The sequence below is a fragment of the Hipposideros armiger genome, unplaced genomic scaffold (genome assembly GCF_001890085.2).
Source record: "Hipposideros armiger isolate ML-2016 unplaced genomic scaffold, ASM189008v1 scaffold_235, whole genome shotgun sequence".
Lineage (NCBI taxonomy): Eukaryota > Metazoa > Chordata > Mammalia > Chiroptera > Hipposideridae > Hipposideros > Hipposideros armiger.
The window spans coordinates 2504931-2505699 of NW_017731585.1; positions in this window are offsets into that span (position 1 = coordinate 2504931).

Sequence of the window (769 nt, forward strand, 5' to 3'; positions counted from 1 at the left end):
TGTGAAAGGTCATTTGACCCCCAAAGGGGTCGCGACCCACAGGTTGAGAGCCGCTGGTTTAGAAAATCATCCAGCTCATTCAAGCAAGAGGAGTCTAGTGGCATGCAACATGGCCCTGATCTTAGCTGCCTTACTTCATGGGGTTGAATCTAAACAAAAGCTAACACATGCATTGTGAACCAGGCATACTTCTAAGTGCTTTGCATGTTTTAACTTGCTGTAATTCTCACAGCAACTCTACAAGACCTGTAATTGTCTCCAAGGATGGCAACCACCCATTCCTGCCCTCCTACACAAATGCACCCCCCTCCTACATAAATGCACCCCCCTCCTTCCAACAAGAAATAGAGTCTATTTCCCATCCTCTGCACTTGAACTGCCCTTGTGACTATTTGACCAACGGAATGAGACAGAAGTGTTGCTGTACAAGTTCCAGGTTTGGTCCTTGAGACACCAAGCAGTTTTTGCTTTTGCTCTGGGAAGCTGCTGTTATGCTGTAAGGATGCTTGAGTGGACCACAGAATGATGAGGAAACATGTAGAGGAGAGAGACCCCCATTGCCCAGACAGACGAGTGAGACCTTTTTGGACCTTCTAACTCATTCCAACCACCAGCTGAATGTAGCTGAGTGAGTGACTCTGGACCATGCCAGGTGGAGAATAACTGCCAGCTGAGCCCTACCTAAATTCCTGGGCCCCATAATCATGAGAAATAATGAAAAAAAAATCACTGTTTTTAAGCCACTAAATTTTGGAATGGTTTGTTACAC